The sequence below is a fragment of the Hordeum vulgare genome, chromosome 1H (genome assembly GCF_904849725.1).
Source record: "Hordeum vulgare subsp. vulgare chromosome 1H, MorexV3_pseudomolecules_assembly, whole genome shotgun sequence".
Taxonomy (NCBI): Eukaryota; Viridiplantae; Streptophyta; class Magnoliopsida; order Poales; family Poaceae; genus Hordeum; species Hordeum vulgare.
In genome coordinates, this window is record NC_058518.1 from 383,785,946 (window position 1) to 383,805,501 (window position 19,556).

Sequence of the window (19,556 nt, forward strand, 5' to 3'; positions counted from 1 at the left end):
AGAACTATTGCAAGTTACTACTATACTTAAATAGCAACCTCAGTTACCTACTCATGCAAGACACACAACTCAGTGCAACAGGCCAACTCTCTAAACAAGATAAGAATGATAACTCAAGAGAGTTCCAAAATAAACCTAAATACAAGCTCTTAAAAAGAAAAGCATGGAAACTAAGAGCTAAGCATGACAATAGCTATGTAGAGATAGAGAACACACATAAAAGATAAGCATAAAAACCTATGTTGTGTTCTAGAGTGGAATGGAGCGTATTTGTCTCCCAAACAAGCTAGGCTAGGTTCCGACTTTTTATGAACAGAAAGCAAAACTAAAACAAACTAAAAAGTAAAGACCGGGATGCTCCAAGCATAGCACATAACATATGAAGTGATAAAAATATAGCATGGAGATGGACGAACTGATGATTGTTGATAGAGAAGGGGATGCACGGGGGCATCCCCAAGGTTAGACGCTTGAGTCTCCTTGAATATTTCTTGGGGTGCATGGGGTCATCCCCAAGCTTGAGCGCTTGACACTCTTGTATCTTCTTTCATCATCTCCCATCGCATACTTGAAAACTCCCTTCATACGAAACTCATCATAAGCTGATTAGAGTGGTTAGTACCCTTAATAAAATAATTCATTACCTACTGGAAATAATGATTTTCATGAAAAGCTAATGTTTCTCATGATTTCCAAAAGGTTTTTGCAAAGGAAAAACAAGATCAAGATTTGCAAAATGATGAAAACGCAAAACATGGCACAATCTGTGAAAAACAGAACAGCAGGTAGTATATAGTTTATTCGGGGCACTTCTACAGCTCAAATAAAAAAAACTCAGAACAGATGCCAGAAAGGAAATTATATAGATCATGCTGTCAAAAATATTCAGATCAAAAAGATGGTCTGGTTATTTTTGGCGAATTTTTTCGTCACACAGACAGAATCTGTTTCTGGACAGCATGTCATAACTTTTGAACTTTCTTGCAATCAGAGGTTATAACTTGACACAAAGCTTGAAAATAAAGATACAATGATGTTGCTACATTAGTAACAAGCATAAATACCACTGAAAGAGAAATTAAAAAACAAATTGGTTTGCCTCCCAACAAGCGCTTTCTTTTATGCCTTTGAGCTAGGCATAGTGCAAAAAGATCAAGTTGTATCAATTGACCCATCATCAAGATTATCAAAGAGCTCTTCAATAGTACAAATAGTCTTAAGAGGACTCTCACAGAGAGGCTTAGTGGCAACACTTCTAGGAACAAAAGGAAAGGTAGTAAGACCAATTGGAATTTCATTTCTAATTCTATTTAAGAGAGGCATCTCTTCCAAGGTCTTCACAGTTTCAACACCCCGAGCAATAGGTATATTTGTTTTGGGTTGAGGAACCTTGGGTACGTTAACGAACCTAGGTCCCTTCCTTTCGGGGGTTTCTACCTTTTTAGTCTTGATGGAGGATATGGTAGTTCCTAAAGTTTCAAAAATATCCTCGATCTTATCAATCCTAGAAGGATCCAAATCATGGGATTTAAGGGTCTCCAAAGTTTTGCAAATTTTGTGCATGGAGCATTCAAGTCTATTTAAGTTCCCTTGAATCGTACGATCTACTTCATTTATTTTAATCATGCTTGGTATATCTAGCTCTATCTTCTTAAGTTTACTCATAATGTGAGCTAAAGTGATATCATCCTTTATGTCAACAATAGGTGGGATTCCGACAAGATTTTCCATAACGTTAAGTGCCTCCCCAATGGGAGCTTCCAAGAAATTCCCTCTTATTGCTGTGTCTAGAACAAACCTATTCCAAGAAGTAATATCAACATAAAAATTTCTAAGAAAAATAGTGGTGGATTGCTTCTTCGTGGCTCTATCTTGAGAATTTTTAATTCTATACCAAGCATCTTTCAAACTTTCTCCAACCCATTGTTTGAAGGTGAGAATCTCTCCTTCGGGTGCAACACAAGAGGCAAAGATGTTGTGTTGAGTCGATCACGGACTACGACTTAGGAATATCCTACACCCCAGGCAAAGCCAATGTCATGGCTGATGCACTAGGTCGTAGATCCTATTGTAACCATCTCATGTTGCTACAAAGTCAACCATTTCTCCATGAGGAATTTCGTAAGCTTAATATTCACATTGTTCCTCAAGGATTCCTTTACACCTTGGTGGCGAAACCAACTCTTGAGGGTCAGATCATAGAAGCTCAGAAACATGATATGGGAATTTCCCGGATCAAGAGCAGCGTTGCCAAATGAGTTGTTGGTCGTTTCTTGGTAAATGATAAAGGTGTTGTATTCTTTGAGAATCATTTAGTGGTTCCCAAGAAGCAAGAACTTCGAGAATTGATCCTCAAGGAAGCTCATGAATCTCCTCTCACGAATCATCCTGGTAGTACTAATATGTATCACGACCTACGCCAGAGGTTCTGATAGACCCAGATGAAGAGAGAAATCGCTCAATTTATTGCTAACTGTGACGTTTCTCGTCGCGTTAAGGCAGAGCATCAAAGGCCTGCTCGCACCCTTAAGCCCTTGGTTATTCCTGAGTGGAAATGGGACAAGGTCGGTATGGAGTTCATCATCGGTTTTCCAAAGACTAAGAAAGGGAATGATGCCATCTTCGTGGTCATCGATCGTCTTTCGAAAGTCGCTCGTTTCCTTCCAGTTCGAGAGAGTATAAATGCTAGTCAGTTAGCAGACCTATATATTTCTCGAATAGTTTCCCTTCATGGTGTTCCTCTGGAAATCAATTCAGACCGTGGAAGTCTTTTCACCTCTCGATTTTGGGAAAGTTTCCAAAATGCTATGGGAACTCATCTCTCCTTTAGCACATCTTATCACCCTCAGTCAAGTGGTCAAGTAGAAAGAGTTAATCAAATCCTCGAAGATATGATCAGAGCTAGTGTTATCTCATTCGGAATGAATTGGGAGAAATGTCTTCCATTCGCAGAATTTGCTTATAACAACAGTTTCCAGTCTAGTCTGGGCAAAGCTCCTTTCGAAGTTCTGTATGGACTAAGATGTCGAACGCCATTAAACTGGTCAGAAACCGGTGAAAGACAATTCTTTGGACTGGATATGATCCAGGATGCAGAAGAGCAAGTTCGCATCATTCGTGAGAATTTAAAAACCACCCAATCTCGTCAAAAGAGCCAATATGACCGTCTTCATAAGGAAGTAAGTTATGAAGTTGATGAGAAGGCTTACCTTCGGGTTTCACCTCTCAAGGGTACCCATCGTTTCGGTATCAAGGGCAAGTTGGCTCCTCGTTACATTGGTCCTTCCCGCATTATCGCTAAACGAGGAGAAGTTGCCTACCAATTGGAACTACCCCCGCAACTTTCCAAAGTTCATGATGTGTTCCACGTTTCTCAACTCATGCGTTTCTTCAAGGATCCTATCCGCAAAGTGGACCACGAAACGCTTGATATCCAAGATGACCTTTCATATCGAGAATAGCATGTTCGTATTCTTGATGAAACCGAGCGCAGCACTCGACATTGCAACATCAAGTTTCTCAAGGTTCAGTGGTCTCATCATTCAGAGGATGAAGCAACCTGGGAGCGTGAAGATCGTCTTCGGCTTGAGTACCCCGATCTCTTCCCGACTACGCCTGAATCTCGGGACGAGATTCTTGTTTAGTGGGGGTGAGTTGTCACAGCCCTAGTTTCATTTTGCTTGCCAAGCATTCATGCATGCATATTTAAATTCTTTTGAATTTGAAATGGGGAAGTGATCAAGCCTCAGGAACCAAAATTTTGTGAAATATGCAATATAAAAATTGCTTCAGTTAGCTCCAGAAAATGTCCCTCGTTTTCCAATAAATTATTGGCATGATATAAAATGTCAACCAATATTTTTTTATCACAGAAACATTCTACTTTGGACTTTTGATTTAATCAAACAATTAATTGCAATGGAATTATATTTTCTACATATAAAATATAGTTTCATTAATTCTAAAAAATAATTGTGTGGCATTAGATAATTATGTCATGTTATATAAAAATATTTTAGGGTTTTATAAAAATGATTTGAACTATTTTCAATCAAAACAAATGTCAGCAAAGAAATAAAAGCAAACAAAATTAAAAAATGAAAGAGCCTACCTGTATGGTCCAGGAGGGAAGCCAGCCCAGCCTGCCAGGGGTAGGGGGGGTCTTCTTCCTCCTCGTGCGAGGAGGACAGGCAGGTGCGTGGCGCGCACGGTCACGTAGCCAGCCACCTCCAACATGCATGCCTGCCTCCCTCTCGCCTTAGCTGCGCCATGGAGGCCCCTCTGAGTCGTCCTCATCCCATTCCCTCTCTCCCCATCGTCTCTCTCCCTATGCTGCTCTCTCTCTCGACTAGATCTGAGCTCCTCCATGAGCACCGCTCATCGTAGTCGTGGCCACCGGCGTCTGATCGCTCCCTCGCGCATGCCAGAAGAACCGCAGGGTCGCCCCCGTCCTTCCAGCCAACAAAATCAAGCCGAAGCTGTTGGAAATATGCCCTAGAGGCAATAATAAATTAGTTATTATTATATTTCGTAGTTCATGATAATCGTTTATTATCCATGCTATAATTGTATTGATTGGAAACACAGTGCATGTGTGGATACATAGAGAAAACACTGTCCCTAGTAAGCCTCTAGTTGACTAGCTCGTTGATCAAAGATGGTCAAGGTTTCCTGACCATAGGCAAGTGTTGTCACTTGATAACGGGATCACATCATTAGGAGAATCATGTGATGGACTAGACCCAAACTAATAGACGTAGCATGTTGATCGTGTCATTTTGTTGCTACTGTTTTCTGCGTGTCAAGTATTTGTTCCTATGACCATGAGATCATATAATTCACTAACACCGGAGGAATGCTTTTTGTGTATCAAATGTCGCAAGGTAACTGGGTGACTATAAAGATGCTCTACAGGTATCTCCAAAGGTGTTCGTTGAGTTAGTATGGATCAAGACTGGGATTTGTCACTCCGTATGACGGAGTGGTATCTCGGGGCCCACTCGGTAATACAACATCACACACAAGCCTTGCAAGCAATGTGACTTAGTGTAAGTCATGGGATCTTGTATTAAGGAACGAGTAAAGAGACTTGCCGGTAAACGAGATTGAAATAGGTATGCGGATACTGACGATCGAATCTCGGGCAAGTAACATACCGAAGGACAAAGGGAATGACATACGGTATTATATGAATCCTTGGCACTGAGGTTCAAATGATAAGATCTTCGTAGAATATGTAGGATCCAATATGGGCATCCAGGTCCCGCTATTGGATATTGACCGAGGAGTCACTCGAGTCATATGTACATAGTTCTCGAACCCGCAGGGTCTGCACACTTAAGGTTCGATGTTGTTTTATGCGCATTTGAGTTATATGGTTGGTTACCGAATGTTGTTCGGAGTCCCGGATGAGATCACGGACATCACGAGGGTTTCCAGAATGGTCCGGAAACGAAGATTGATATATAGGATGACCTCATTTGATTACCGGAAGGTTTTCGGACTTACCGGGAATGTACCGGGAATGACGAATGGGTTCCGGGTGTTCACCGGGGGGGCAACCCACCCCGGGGAAGCCCATAGGTCTTGGGGATGGCGCACCAGCCCTTGGTGGGCTGGTGGGACAGCCCAAGAAGGCCCTATGCGCCAAAGGATAAGAAATCAAAGAGAACGAAAAAAAAGGGGAGGTGGGAAAGGAGAGAAGGACTCCACCTTCCAATCCAAGTTGGATTCGGTTTGGAAGGGGAGGACTTCCCCCCTTGGTTCGGCCGACCCCCTTGGGGCTCCTTGAGCCTCAAGGCAAGGCCCCCCCCCCTCCCACCTATATATACAGAGGTTTTGGGGCTGATTTGGGAAACTTTTGCCACGGCAGCCCGACCACATACCTCCACGGCTTTACCTCTAGATCACGTTTCTGCGGAGCTCGGGCGGAGCCCTGCTGAGATTAGATCACCACCAACCTCCGAAGCGCTGTCACGCTGCCGGAGAACTCATCTACCTCTCTGTCTCTCTTTCTGAATCAAGAAGGCCGAGATCATCGTCGAGCTGTACGTGTGCTGAACGCGGAGGTGCCGTCCGTTCGGCACTAGATCAGAGCGGATCGTGGGATGGATCGCGGGACGGTTCGTGGGACGATTCGCAGGGCGGATCGAGGGACGTGAGGACGTTCCACTACATCAACCGCGTTTCTTAATGCTTCTTCTGTGCGATCTACAAGGGTACATAGATCGGAAATCCCCTCTCGTAGATGGACATCACCATGATAGGACTTCGTGCGCGTAGGAAAATTTTTGTTTCCCATGCGACGTTCCCCAACAGTGGCATCATGAGCTAGGTTCATGCGTAGATGTAATCTCGAGTAGAACACAAAAGTTTTTGTGGGTGGTGATGTGCGTTTTGCTGCCCTCCTTAGTCTTCTCTTGATTCCGCAGTATTGTTGGATCGAAGCGGCTCGGACCGACATTACTCGTACGCTTACGAGAGACTGGTTTCATCGCTACGAGTAACTCCATTGCTCAAAGATGACCGGCGAGTGTCGGTTTCTCCAACTTTAGTTGAATCGGATTTGACCGAGGAGGTCCTTGTGTAAGGTTAAATAGCAATTCATATATCTCCGTTGTGGTGTTTGCGTAAGTAAGATGTGATCCTACTAGATACCCTTGGTCACCACGTAAAACATGCAACAACAAAATTAGAGGACGTCTAACTTGTTTTTGCAGGGTATGCTTGTGATGTGATATGGCGAACGATGTGATGTGATATATTGGATGTATGAGATGATCATGTTGTAATAGTTAATATCGACTTGCACGTCGATGGTACGGCAACCGGCAGGAGCCATAGGGTTGTCTTTAAACTAACGTTTGTGCTTGCAGATGCGTTTACTATATTGCTAGGACGTAGCTTTAGTAGTAATAGCATGAGTAGCACGACAACCCCGATGGCGACACGTTGATGGAGATCATGATGATGGATATCATGGTGTGACGCCGGAGACAAGAAGATCGTGCCGGTACTTTGGTGATGGAGATCAAGAAGCACATGGTGATGGCCATATCATGTCACTTATGAATTGCATGTGATGTTAATCCTTTATGCACCTTATCTTGCATAGAACGACGGTAGCATTATGAGGTGATCTCTCACTAAAATTTCAATACGAAATTGTGTTCTCCCCGACTGTGCACCGTTGTGACAGTTCTTCGTTTCGAGACACCACGTGATGATCGGGTGTGATAGACTCAACGTTCACATACAACGGGTGCAAAACAGTTGCACACGCGGAACACTCGGGTTAAGCTTGACGAGCCTAGCATGTGCAGACATGGCCTCGGAACACATGAGACCGAAAGGTCGAGCATGAATCGTATAGTTGATATCATTAGCATAGAGATGCTTACCACTGAAACTATTATCGACTCACGTGATGATCGGACTTGAGATAGTGGATTTGGATCATGTACCACTCAAATGACAAGAGAGATGTACTTTTTGAGTGGGAGTTCTTGAGTATTATGATTAATTGAACTAATTGTCATGAACATAGTCTAATGGTCTTTACGAATTACGATGTAGCTTGCGCTATAGCTCTACTATTTTATATGTTCCTAGAGAAAAAATAGTTGAAAGCTGATAGTAGCAAACTTTGAAGAGGATTGTCCTCGTTGCTGCGCAGAAGGCTTATGTCCTTAATGCACCACTCAGTGTGTTGCACCACGAGCGTCGTCTGTGGATGCTGTGAACATCCGACATACACGTTTCTGATGACTACACGATAGTTCAGTGCAAAATACTTAATGGTTTAGAAGCAAGGCGCCGAAGACGTTTTGAAACGTCACGGAACATAAGTGATGTTCTAAAGATATGAAATTGTGATTTCATGCTTGTGCCCTTGTTAAGAGGTACGAGACCTTCGACAAGATTCTTTGTCCACAAAGTAAAGGAGAAAAGCTCAATCGTTGAGTGTGTGCTCAGATTGTCTGAGTACGACAATCGCTTGAATCAAGTGGGGGTTAATCTTCCAGATGAGATAGTGATAGTTCTCCAAAGTCACTGCCACCAAGCTGTGAGAGCTTTGTGATGAACTGTAACATATCAAGGATAGATACAATGATCTTTGAGTGATTCACGATGTTTGACACTGCGAAAGTAGAAATCAAGAAGGAGCATCAATAGTTGATGGTTAGTAAAACCACTAAGTTTCGAGAAAGGCAAGGGCTAGAAGGGATACTTCGTGAAACGGCAAAACAGTTGCTGCACTAATGAAGAGACCCAAGATTAAACCCAAACCTGAGACTAAGTGCTTCTGTAATGAGGGGAACAGTCACTGAGGCGGAGCAACTCTAGATACTTGGTAGATAAGTAGGCTCGCAAAAGTCGAAAGAAGTATATTTGATATACATGATGTGTACTTTACTAGTACTCCTAGTAGCATGAGGGTATTGGATACCGGTTCGGTTGCTAAGTGATTAGTAACACGAAATGATAGCTACAGCATAAACGGAGACTAGCTAAAGGCGAGGTGACGATACGTGTTGGAAGTGTTTCCAAGATTGATATGATCAAAACGTCGCACGCTCCCTCTACCATCGGGATTGGTGTTAAACCTAAATAATTGTTATTTGGTGCTTGCGTTAAGCATGAACATGATTGGATCGTGTTTATTGCAATACGATTATTCATTTAAAGAGAATAATGGTTACTCTATTTGCTTGAATAATCACCTTCAATGGTTTATTGAATCTTGATCGTAGTGTTACACATGTTCATGATATTGGTGCCAAAAGACACGAGGTAATGATGACAGTACCACTTACTTGTGGCACTGCCGCTTGAGTCATGTTGGTATAAATTGCATGAAGAGGCTCCATGCTGATGGATCTTTATACTCACTTGATTTTGAATCACTAGTGACATGCAAATCATACCACATGAGCAAGGCCTTGTTTTCATTAAGATGAAACAAGATAGTAACTTGTTGGAAGTGATACATTTTGATGTATGCAGTCCAATGGGTGCTGAGGCACGCAGTGGATATCATTATGTTCTTACTTCAATGACGATTTTATCTGATACAAGAGTATTTACTTAATGAATCACAAGTCTGAAATATTGAAAAGTTCAATTCTGTTTCGGAGTGAAGTTCGTCGTAACAAGAAGATAAACTGTCTACGATATGATCATAGAAATGAATATCTGAGTTACGAGTTTTGGTACGCAGTTAAGACAATGTGGAAATTGTTTTGCAGTTCATGCCACCTGGAACATCATGGTGTGATGATGTGTATGAACATCATAGCCACACACTATTTGGTATGGTGCATGCTGTGATGTCTCTTATCGAATTACCACTATCGTTTATGGGTTATGCATTAGAGACAACCGCATTCACTTTAAATAGGGCACCGCGTATTTCCGTTGAGATGACACAGTATAGACTGAGGTTTAGAGAAATCTAAACTGTCGTTTCTTGAAAGTTTGGGGCTTCGACACTTATGTGAAAAAGTTTCAGTCTGATAAGCTCGAACCCAAAGCGGATAAATGCATCTTCATAGGATGTCCAAAACAGTTGGGTACATCTCCTATCTCAGATCCGAAAGCAAAGTTTTTGTTTCTAGAAACGGATCCTTTCTCGAGGAAAGGTTTCTCTCGAAAGAATTGAGTGGGAGGGTGGTAGAACTTGATGAGGTTATTGAACCATCACTTCGACCAGTGTGTAGCAGGGCGCAGGAAGTTGTTCCTGTGGCGCCTACACCAATTGAAGTGAAAGCTGATGATGGTGATCATCGAGCATCGGATCAAGTTACTACAAGCCTCGTAGGTTGACAAGGTCACGTACTACTGCAGAGTGGTACGGTAACCCTGTCTTGGAGGTCATGTTGTTGAGCAACAGTGAACCTACTACTTATGGAGAAAGCAATGGTGGGCCCAGATTCCAACAAATGGCTGGAAGCCATGAAATCCGAGAGAGGATCCATGTATGAAAACAAAGTGTAGACTTTGGAAGAACTACTTCATGGTCATAGGACTATTGAGAAAAGATGGATCTTTAAAAGGAAGACAGACGATGATGGTGATAAGTCACTATTAAGAAAAGCTCGACTTGTCGCAAAGATGTTTCCGACAAGATCAAACAGTTGACTATGATGAGACTTTCTCACTCGTAGCGATGCTAAAAGTCTGTTAGAATTATGTTAGTAGTTGCTGCATTATTTATGAAATATTGCACGTAGGATGTCAAAACATTGTTTTCTCGACGGTTTCCTTGAGCAAACATTGTATGTGATACAACTAGGAGGTTTTGTCGATCCTAAAGATACTAGCAAGTGTGCAAGCTCCAGTGATCCTTCAATGGACTGGTGCAAGCATCTCAGAGTTGGAATATACACTTTGATGAGATGATCAAAGATTTTGGGTTTGTACAAGCTTTGTGAGAAACTTGTATTTCCAAAGAAGTGAGTGGGAGCACTATAGAATTTCTGATAAGTATATGTGGTTGACATATTCTGGATCAGAAGTAATTTCTGTAAAGCATACAAGGTTGTTTGAGAGGAGTTTTCAAAGGAATACCTGGATTGCGCTACTTGAACGTTGAGCATCAAAGATCTATGGAGATAGATCAAAAGCGCTTAATGGAAGTTTCAACAAGATGCATGCCTTGACAAGTTTTGAAGGAGTTCAAAATAGATCAACAAAGAAGGAGTTCTTGGTTGCATTGTAAGGTGTGAATTTGAGTAAGACTCAAAACCTGACCACGGCAGAATAAAGAGGATAGACGAAGGTCGTCTTCTATGCCTTAGCCGTAGACTCTAAAGTATGCCATGCTGAGTACCGCACCTGATGTCTGCCTTGCAGCAAGTCTGTTAAGAGGTACACAGAGTGATCCAGGATTGAATCACTGATTAGCGGTCAAAGTTATCCTTAGTAACTAAATAGACTAAGGAATTTTTCTCGATTATGGAGGTGGTTAAAGAGTTCATCGTAAAGGGTTATGTTGATGCAAGCTTTGACACTAACCCGAATAACTATGAGTAGTGAAACGAATTCGTATAGTAGAGTAGATATTTGGAGCATTTCCGAATAGCACATAGTAGCAGCATCTATAAGATGACATAAAGGTTTGTAAAGAACACACGGATCTAAAAGTTTCAGAACCTTTGACTAAAACCTCTCTCACGAGCAAGACGTGATCAGACCCCATAACTATATGGGTGTTGGATTCGTTGAAATCACATAGTGATGTGAACAAGATTATTGACTCTAGTGCAAGTGGGAGACTGTTGGAAATATGCCCTAGAGGCAATAATAAATTAGTTATTATTATACTTCTTAGTTCATGATAATCGTTTATTATCCATGCTATAATTGTGTTGATTGGAAACACAGTGCATGTGTGGATACATAGAGAAAACACTGTCCCTAGTAAGCCTCTAGTTGACTAGCTTATTGATCAAAGATGGTCAAGGTTTCCTGACCATAGGCAAGTGTTGTCACTTGATAACGGGATCACATCATTAGGAGAATCATGTGATGGACTAGACCCAAACTAATAGACGTAGCATGTTGATCGTGTCATTTTGTTGCTACTGTTTTCTGCGTGTCAAGTATTTCTTCCTATGACCATGAGATCATATAATTCACTGACACCGGAGGAATGCTTTGTGTGTATCAAACGTCGCAACGTAACTGGGTGACTATAAAGATGCTCTACATGTATCTCCAAAGGTGTTCGTTGAGTTAGTATGGATCAAAACTGGGATTTGTCACTCCGTATGACGGAGAGGTATCTCGGGGCCCACTCGGTAATACAACATCACACACAAGCCTTGCAAGCAATGTGACTTAGTGTAAGTCATGGGATCGTGTATTACGGAACGAGTAAAGAGACTTGCCGGTAAACGAGATTGAAATAGGTATGCGGATACTGACGATCGAATCTCGGGCAAGTAACATACCGAAGGACAAAGGGAATGACATACGGGATTATATGAATCCTTGGCACTGAGGTTCAAACAATAAGATCTTCGTAGAATATGTAGGATCCAATATGGGCATCCAGGTCCCGTTATTGGATATTGAACGATGAGTCACTTGGGTCATGTCTACATAGTTCTCGAACCCGTAGGGTCTGCACACTTAAGATTCGACGTTGTTTTATGTGTATTTGAGTTATATGGTTGGTTACCGAATGTTGCTCGGAGTCCCAGATGAGATCACGTACGTCATGAGGGTTTCTGGAATGGTCCGGAAATGAAGATTGATATATAGGATGACCTCATTTGATTACTGGAAGGTTTTCGGAGTTACCGGGAATGACGAATGGGTTCCGGGTGTTCACCGGGGGAGCAACCCACCCCGGGGAAGCCCATAGGCCTTGGGGATAGCGCACCAGCCCTTGGTGGGCTGGTGTGGCAGCCCAAGAAGGCCCTATGCGCCAAAGGATAAGAAATCAAAGAGAAAGAAAAAAAAGTGGAGGTGGGAATGGAGAGAAGGACTCCACCTTCCAATCCAAGTTGGATTCGGTTTGGAAGGGGAGGACTTCCCCCCTTGGCTCGGCCGACCCCCTTGGGGCTCCTTGAGCCTCAAGGCAAGGCCCCCCCTCCCACCTATATATACAAAGGTTTTAGGGCTGATTTGAGACAACTTTTGCCACGGCAGCCCGACCACATACCTCCACGGTTTTACCTCTAGATCGCGTTTCTGCGGAGCTCGGGCGGAGCCCTGCTAAGATTAGATCACCACCAACCTCCGGAGCGCCGTCACGCTGCTGGAGAACTCACCTACCTCTCCGTCTCTCTTGCTGGATCAAGAAGGCCGAGATCATCGTCGAGCTGTATGTGTGCTGAACGTGGAGGTGCTGTCCGTTCGGCACTAGATCGGAGCGGATCGTGGGATGGATCGCGGGACGGTTCGTGGGACGGTTCGCAGGGCGGATCAAGGGACGTGAGGACGTTCCCCTACATCAACCGCGTTTCTTAACGCTTCTGCTGTGCGACCTACAAGGGTACGTAGATCGGAAATCCCCTCTCGTAGATGGACATCACCATGATAGGACTTCGTGCGCGTAGGAAAAATTTTGTTTCCCATGCGACGTTCCCCAACAGGAGCCCCCCGCAGCGTCGCCATCGCCGTCGTCTTCTACCTCCTGTCGCCGGAGCTCTTCGTCGCTCATTCGCTCTGCCCCGAGCTCCCCTTCCGTCATCGTTGCTTCCGTTAGCTCCGCGGTGAGCCGTAGCTCCGATTCCCACTTTTCCCCTGCTCTCCCATGCTCCCTGGCACCGTGCCCGTCGAGGTCGAACTCCGGCTGCCACGAGCCTCATCGCCGGCGCCTCCTCCGGCCGCCCCAGCTCCTGTACTTGCTCGTGTAAGATGGGCCGCTTTGCCAGCATCCCGTAGCCGCAAACCCCGCTCGATTCCATGCCCTGTAGCATGATTCGGGCCATATCCAACGAGCCCTCCGCCGCGGCTTAGTCATCGGCGACCACCCTTCGGTGGGGGCCGACGTGGCCGGCCAATAGCGCCTAACCAGCCCCCCCACAGCCAGTGCCAGAGGGCCCCACGCCTGGTCAAACCACAATTAGGGGCGAGTCAGCGCGGGTTTAGCCCTGGGTCACTGACGAGTGGCCCCACTGGTCAGGTTTGACCTAGACCGGCTGGTTGACCTGCTCACGCAGGGATGACATCAGCCTGACGCAATAAATCTATTTCTGATTTTAGATAATTCTAGAAAATTAGAAAAAATTGGAAATTCGTAGAAATTAAAATATAACTTGGATCAAAATAATTTATATATGATAAATTATCAAAAAAAAGAAAGGAATCCAATGGTACCATTTTCATGCACGTTTGAGCAATTTAAACTTGCTGAATAGGACAATTAAATAATAGGCATATATATGCTTATATTGGAGTTTAGAATTGATCTATATTGATCAATTAAACCCCAATTAACTTGTGATCACTTGCATTAGATAAAACCAGCATCATGTTAACATGCCATGCTCATGCATCATTGTGAAGCATTTGTTGTGCTTAATTTTTTCTCTGTTGATTTTGTTGATAGACCTTGCGAGATGTAGTTATCACCGACATCAAAGAATAGATGGGTTCTTCTGATCAACAGGAAAGCAAAACCCCCTTGAGCATTCCGATACAATCCCACTCTCTAGCTCTTGCTCTCATTTCAGTGCATTAGGACATAAAGATTCAACTGCTACTTATGTTACGGCAGATGAACCCATTCCTTTGCATGATCTGTCTTTGTCACAGTAAATAGCTAAACCAAGCAACCTAGCATACCTGGTAGATGCTTGAGCCATGTTGTGCCATTACCCTGATATGCTTGCTATGCTTAGAGTTGAGCTGATCTGATCATCTGGATGATGAATTGGACTGATCATGTCCTACAGATGAGAGTTAAGTGTGTGAACCTGTTTTGGTAAAGGTAGCGATGAGACGCCATGTAGGAGTACATGGTGGGTTGTCTCATTGTCGCCGCACTTAGGACATGAGATCTTGTGTTGGTTTTCCAAGACTAGCTACTACCGCACATTGCGTTCCGGTAACTCGACCCCTCTCGGCCTATTAACTACTTTGGTCTCAGTCCAGGAGTCGAAGTAGTTCGAAACATTCATAGGTTGTGGCACGGCCTACTAAGTGGATGAACGGCCTAATCGGGGCCGGCTTGGGGCCCTGCTCACATCGTTTGAGACCATGTTGGAAACCCCGGTCGGACTTCCATCATGGGTTCCAACTCAGATAGGCGACTGCCTTGGGCGTGAGTCATTGTAGATTAACGTCCGTGGCCGACTCCCTCGCTGGGCTTCCGCTTGAAGGTTGCCGAGGTGCTTGTTTTTATGTGCACTTGGCGATAAGTGGCGGGAGCATGTGTGACGAAGTACACCCCTGCAGGGTAATTATCTATTTGAATAGCCGCGTCCTCGGATATGGACTACTTGGATACTTACATGGTTCATAGATAACTTTAACGGATACTTTAAAATGGTCCAGATAAGTGTGAGTGCTATGGATGGCCTTCTCGTAGGATGACGAGAGAGGATCCATGGTGGTGTATTGATGTGGTGGATATGTGGACTCATGTGCGCTCTCTCTTAGGGAGACGAGAGAGGTATAAAACATTGTTGTAGTTTAGGTTAGCCAAAGGTCAAAGCTGGCTTTTCTGCAGTAAACCCCACAACCCCATTCATTGATACATGATGCATATGTAGTTAGTTCTGATGTAAGTCTTGTTGAGTACCTTCGTACTCACTGTTGCTTATTTTCATTTTTTGCGGAGATAGACGTTGTTCTCTCTATGTTTTCCTGTTGACGTTAACATCGATGGAATAGTTTGGGAACCCAGATAGTGATCTGGCTCCTATGGTAGGATCATTGTAGCTTTTCAGGCTCTCCCTGCCGCTTTTAATAGATGTATGTACCCAGACATGTAACTTCCGCTTGATGCTTGTATGCTCTGAATGTTGGGTCATGTGACCCCTCTCTTTGTAACATTATACTATGTTGGCTCTTCGGAGCTTATTAAATAAATGATGAGTCGTAGAGTTACGTTGTGATGCCATTGTTGTATCTACACATATGATGCATATTGTCTGTATGATTGAAATGCATTGGTATGTGTGGGATTCGACACCTAGTTGTGTACCTGTAGTAGTACTCTTTACAGGGAAATGCCTCTTTGTGCTTCCACCAAGCCTTGGTAGCTTGCTACTGCTCCGAACACATTGATTGACCGGCATGTATCCTTCTCTGCTGCTGTTGGGGATATTAAATGTGGGTAACTTGCCCTTAATGGGCCGGGTCACCAAAGGGGCGACTCACCTTTAATTATGCGTTCTATGGCCCAGGAGCTGTAGGGCGGTTCAAAGGGATTGTGCGGATGATGGAACGTCAAGGAAGCTCCTGATCGTGGGGAACAGGGCGACTTAGAGATAAGGAAAGCTACCAAGAGTAGGATGGTAGGACTTTGTAAACCCTAGGGCCTCAACCTGTATATAAAGGCGAGTCCTAGGAAAAGGTCAGGCGAGTTAGAGAAAACCGAGAGCTAGGTCAGGCGAGTTACGCCCTCCTTGTAATCGAAACCACCATTAATCCACACAAAGCAGGATGTAGGCTTTTACCTCCTCACGAGGGGCCGAACCTCGGTAAATCTGAGTCTTGCTTTCGCTCACCTCCTTTGAGTCGCCACCAAGGTGCGAGGGCTCCATCTCTAAGTCCTTTCACGAGGACATCTGCCATGACAAAACCACGACAGTTCGCGCCCACCATGGGGCCTGCGCACGGTGGAGTTGTGTTCTCGAAGGGAGCCCTATCAGGGTTAGAAAGCTATGCGGTCGGCATCATGACTAAGAGTCGCCGCGGGAAGTACTACGTCGACAACTCGCTATGGGAATCGGAGGCCGATTCCGTCGAATCTGGCTACCAAGTCCCCTTCGGCAAGATCAATATCTTCATCAGCATGATTGGGACGCCTGTTCCTGAGCCGGACACCTCCACCGACATCGTCGATCCAGCCAGGTACATCCTCCCCATTACACGGCAGAACAAGAGTCGCCAGGTTTTCGTCGGTTTTACGCAGGGAGGCGACGCGCAAGACGAAGTGGCGGGCCAGTAGATCACCCCTGTCCATTCCGATGGCAAGTCATCCATGGGTGAGACGGAGTCAATCCACCCTCTTGAGGAAGGACATCTTGGGGGGCTGTCATTGGCAATTGATCCCGAAGTCCTCGAGAGGTCTCGTCGGCAAATCGCCATCTACATGGCGGGGTCAGCCCAGCCTCATCAGAATTCGACTGGCAACAACGAGACCGGGGGAACATCCAAGCCCCCAGCGCAAACCATGACGGAACTAGCAGCGGAGATAGCCAGCCTCATGGCAACCACGATTACATCTGAAAATCAGGAGTCGGTCAATGCCGAGTTAACCAAACTGCGGGAGGCGATGGCCAAGGCACAGCGTGACATGGAAGCAAAAGCCGCCAGGATCAAGACACAGCAAGCTCCGGTCACTGTAGAGACCGAGCGGCTGAACACCGAAGGCTGGCGGCTCGAGATACAGCAGCGCATGTCTGACTCCGTCCATCAAAGGAGGCAGAATGGGCGCGTCCCGGCGGACCTACACCCAACTCGCCTTTTTGACACTCCGCGCACCCTCGGGGCGGGTCCTGATCGGCCTTTACAAACCGCCCCGAGGGGAGGAACGCTTCCACCGCCCAATCCGCCGCCGGATCAGCCCATGGACGCCCATGTGACTCGATTCCAGACATCGCAGGGTCACTTCTCAAATCCCGTCGACAATGTGCTGGCAGCGACCCGCCACCTGGAGTCCCTTCCGATTTACGGAAACACCCCGGACGAGATACAAGCTAGAAACGCTATCGAGATGCTAAAAATGGTCGTGGTTCAACATGCGTGGTATTCCCATAGCCTTGATCGGCTCCACTCCACGCCTCAGGCGAGTCACACCAGAAGTCGCCACGAGGATTTCCCCGCAGTAACAGAGGGCCGCGGCGGCTCCCCCAACACGATCAACTCGGGATGCCCGACACACGAGCCCAGGATATTGTGGATGCAGCGCGAGCCACGCGGCACATGGAGCCAACGGCCGTGGCGGGTCAGGCCTACCCGGCTTACATACCGTCACTGCGTGCACCGCTGGACGGCGGGGGCAAACACATTGGAGTATCATGCCTCGTGCCGGTTTGCGCAACGAGCGCATGCCGAAGGACTTCAAAGGGCCCAGGAAGGTTCCCAACTACTTGTCGGATCTCGAGCCCAGGTCATGGACCGAGAGCTATGAACTCGCAATGGATATGCTTGACGTAAGCAAGGCGGTCTGCGCTAAATACTTCACTATGATGCTCGAAGGGATGGCACGCACTTGGCTGAAAAACCTGCCGCCCAACTCCATCAACACTTGGGCGGAGCTAAAGGAGCGCTTCATCAAGAACTTCAGAGGGACCTGCAAGCGCCCAATGACTATCGTCGACTTACAGAACTACATCCAGCGGCCAGATGAGTCGGCCCACCATTGGACCCGTGCCCACAGCATGCCACAGCTGACGGACCGGCGACTCACTCGTGGGAGGATTGTTATGTGATGCAAGAGTTTCGGGCCGAGGCGCTCAAAAGAAGTCAAGGCGGTGAGCAGGGCCAGCGGCAGGAGCAACCCGGCGTTTCCGGGTCACGACAGGTCACGTTCGGAGGTTTCCCCAACCAAGGACCACAGGGCGGGTCGCAGCACAATGCCGTCCAATACCAAGTTCATAACCAGCAGTACCACCCACCGAGGATGTTCCAACAACCCCCCCCCCCCCCGCCCCGCAAGGAGACCCCCAGCGGCAGGAGGATCGGGGCGGGTTCCAAAATAACCCCAAACAGTTGAACAGCGGGCAATACCACGTGTTCACCACCAACATCTGCAAACGGGATCACAAGGTGAAGCATAGAACTTTCGTAGCTGAGCCAGCGCTCCCTCGGTACCTTCACTGGTCAGAGCAACCCATAACATGGAGCCGGGAGGACCATCCACCCCGAGTCGACAACCCTGGCGACTTAGCCCTGGTCGTGGCTCCCCAAGTCGGGGGATACACCCTCTCCAAAGTCCTCATGGACGGGGGCAGCAGCATCAACATCCTATATTTCGACACTTTCCGGCGGATGAACCTCCTAGAGAATGACCTGATGCCGTCATCCACGGTCTTCCACGGTATTGTCCCTGGTAAGTCGGCGTACCCGATTGGGCGGGTTAAGCTTAATGTGGCTTTTGGCACGGAGTCGAACTACAGGAGCAAGTCCCTCTTGTTCGAGGTAGTCAAGATCAAGAGCCCCTATCATGCACTATTTGGACGGCCAGCTTACGCCAAGTTCATGGCCCGCCCATGCTATATTTATCTCAAGCTCAAGATGCCTAGACCCAAGGGTCCCATCACCGTCCATGGCGACAGGAAGATAGCCCAAGAGTGTGAAGAAGGAGATGCGGCTTATGCCGAGTCAGCTTGCGCGGCCGAGGAGCTCAAGTTTCACCAATCCCATGTCGACCCGGTGGACATGACGCCGCTCAAAACGCCGACTATCGATTCTGAGCCACCCCTCAAGTTCAAACCAGCGGACGACACCAAGGTTATCAATTTTACGCCGGGCGACTCCACCAAGAAGTTCACTATTGGGGCGGGTCTCGACCCCAAATAGGAAAGCGCGCTCATTGAATTCATCCGTGAGAATCGGGATATCTTTGCATGGAAACCTTCTGACATGTCGGGTGTACCGAGAGAATTCGTTGAGCACCAACTTAATACCGACCCCAAAGTTAAGCCAGTGCGGCAGTGCCTCCGCAGGTTTAATGAAGAGCGTCGTAAGGCGATTGGAGAAGAAGTAGCCCGGCTCCTTGCTGGGTTCATCATCGAGGTTTTTCACCCAGAATGGCTGGCTAACCCGGTCCTGGTGCCCAAGAAGAGCGACACTTTCCGCATGTGCATTGATTACACTAACCTTAGCAGAGCCTGCCTGAAGGATCTGTTCGCCCTTCCCCGCATTGATCA